The following is a 3011-nucleotide window of genomic DNA, read 5'->3' on the forward strand; positions in this document are numbered from 1 at the left end:
AAGGCCTTGTAAAAAAAGAGACATGGGAACTTGTTACTTCACCACCAGACAAGAAGTTGGTAGGCTGCAAATGAGTCTTTACTGTGAACACCTAATTTTTGCACTATTTAACACCTCCTAAAGTTATTAGTGTTTTGTTATTTTAATTATTTTTCTCAATTTTTGTGTTTTTAATTGCATATTTCCTATCATAACATACTAAAAAAAATAGTTCTTTCTTCATTTGTGCATTTTAAGAATTAACTAACTGTTCAGTTGGTGAATTAATCTAGTTAATTGATCATTAGAATAAGTTGTTTAATTAATTTATTTGTGTAAAATTAGTTTAATACGTAGGATTAAGGAAGAAATTTGGCCAAATTTGAAAGAAAAAGTGTCCAAGAGTGCAAGATAAAGGACTGCCATTGAAATGGTCTGAAACTACGTCGTTTCACTAAATGAAACAAGATCAAATCATACTCATCCATTCCATCTTGATCCAATGGATCTCATTCACTCTTGGCTTAGGTATTTAAAGCCTCAAAATCTGAAAATTGTCCTCATTTTCACCCATAATTCTTTTTTCCTTCTTCTCTCTTCTCTCTCTCTTCACTCTCTCTACGCCTCCCTAGCTCCGCCCGCCGCCGCCGGCCGAAAATCGCCGCTGCCGGCGGACCACCTCCAAACACCTCCAAATTCACACCATGTAATCTCCACAACTTCCTCCTTCCATATCTCCAAACCAAATCCTTCAAAAATCCCTCAAACTCCTTGAATCTTAGATCTATGAAACTTTCCCGTCACTTTTTTGCTCAAATTCTTGAAGCTCCAACCACTACCACCCCACGATACTTACATCAATGGATAGAGCTCCTCAAGACCTAGCTATTGATGCCAATTTCACCATGAAAATCTGGCGATCAAAATCCGGCCAAATTCCGGCAACCTCCCCGAACACCCTCTTTTGGCATACCACCATTTTTTCGGCCACTTGAATTATAAAATGGTAAAAATCCTATTATTTTTCGTGGCTGATTTTTTATTTTATTTTTATTTTTTCAGATCTTATTTTTGTCTATTATTAATTATTTTAGCATTAGTTTTTGAAGTTTGAAATGTCAAATTTTCTGTTTTTGCACTTGTTGAAGTAGTAAAATAGTTTTGTGTTGATAAAAGTGAGGTAGTGAAAAATACTTAAGAGTATATGGTACTTGTTTGATTGTTTATTTACTACTTCAAGACTCTTTGAGTACAACACTCAAAAGTCAAATTGTTTGGTAAGAAAATGTAGACCTTTGGACAGTGTTTGAATAAAAGTCTGTCTTTGAATAGTGGAGAGCAGATTTTGTTTGAAATACTTGACAAGATTTGAACCAGAAAGTCTGGCATTTTGAATTTAAGAGCAGATTTTGTAGAAAAATCTGTCAAAAAGATTGATTTTTAATTTTTTTGAAATAGCTGATTGTTTTGATATAAAAGGAGGACACTCCATCTTACTGAGGGAGCTCTACACACAAAAAAGAGAAAAAACAGTAGCTATAATATCCTTTAGCAGCTTTTGTAAGTTGATTCTTAAGTGAAAAACTTGTTTAAGGAAAATAGAGTAGTCTTGAAAGATTTTTCTGAAGTTACATAATTGTACTGTTTTGCTGGGGTATTTCTAATTTATTTTCTTGGGTTTGAATCTGCCGGTTGTCGCTGTCTTTTGTTGTTGTTGCTGCCCGTTTAATTGTTTTGCTGTTGATTTTGGAAAGAGCTGACTCTGCTGTATTTGTTCTTCTTTCTGCTGTCCAGGTAATTTTCGGACCATGTAAACTCATAAAATCGAGTTGGAATGAAAGATAATGACGTTGGAAAATATTAGTAGCTTTATCCTTCTATTGTAATTCATTTTTATATGCTCTTGAATGTTTGATAATGTTATAACGATATGTTAGTTAATTAAATTGTGTTAAACATCTTTAATTATTTTTATTTTTCCAAAGCATTAGATATAATTCCACTGGCATTTGGTTGTCTGAAAGGATCATATATATTAAAATTTGAACTTTTGTAGCCATGTTTGTCCATTTGTTGTCACCAAGCTAAGTTTTCATTATTATTATTATTATTATTATTATTATTATTATTATTATTATTATTATTATATTTTAGAGTCCCAATAATCTTTTTTTATCTCTTAAAAAATACTTATTTAGTAAGGTAGTTAAGTTGTAGATTAGAAAGACAATCTGTAAACTTATTTTTGTAAATAGTTGGCTACGGATTGCAAATAGCAAGATATGGCCAAATCTGTAACATAGCTTTAAAAGGCCATATCTGCAGATTTAAAGTCCAAAAGCATATGGGCTTTTGGATTTTGTCTTGGACATGAGCCCATTTGACTCCATCAACCCAATAGTGGGCTGCCTCATTCAATGTCAAGACAAGCCCACATCTTACTAGTTTTAAGCAATGTCAATTGATAATTTTCTCGCATTACTCTCATCTTTTAAATTAGTACTCATAACAATAATTTTCTCTCATTAGTTAAGTTGTAGATTATTATTCAAATCTTTTCTTTAATTTTTTTTAAAATAAATAAAAACGGACATAAGAAAAGCATAAAAATCAAATAAACCACAGTTTATCCAAGTTTAATTCAAGCCAAATGTAGTCAATAAAGCGACCGTGCTAGAACCACGGGACTCAGGGAATGCCTTACACCTTTTTCCCAGTCAACAGAATTCCTTACCCGGACTTTATTTTCGCAGACCAATAATAATAGAGTCAAACCTTCCTTTGAATAAGGATTCAAATAAAAGGTGACTTGGAACACCAGTAGAAATCAATTTCAAGTGGCGACTCTGTAAATAAAATAATCCCTACTTCAAATTTGTCACTTTAATTGTAAAAGCTATTTAACCCACAATCCATAATATTTTACACATTATCTCTTGGAGGGGTAAAAAGGGGTGTGACAGCTCTGGCGACTCTGCTGGGGACATACTCAAGAATTCGAGCTTGTACATTGACTTTATTTGGCTTTATTA

General features: G+C 32.7%; 1 long non-coding RNA gene across 1 annotated transcript; it reads left to right on the forward strand.

Moving 5' to 3' along the window:
* The first annotated feature begins 563 nt into the window (after positions 1-563).
* LOC138872056 (uncharacterized) lies at positions 564-1925 on the forward strand. The gene is made up of 2 exons (XR_011400468.1): positions 564-985; positions 1774-1925. It is a non-coding gene; the product is annotated as an uncharacterized lncRNA (long non-coding RNA).
* Positions 1926-3011: the final 1086 nt, after the last annotated feature.

This window comes from Nicotiana sylvestris, chromosome 6 (genome assembly GCF_000393655.2).
Source record: "Nicotiana sylvestris chromosome 6, ASM39365v2, whole genome shotgun sequence".
In the NCBI taxonomy this organism is placed as follows: domain Eukaryota; kingdom Viridiplantae; phylum Streptophyta; class Magnoliopsida; order Solanales; family Solanaceae; genus Nicotiana; species Nicotiana sylvestris.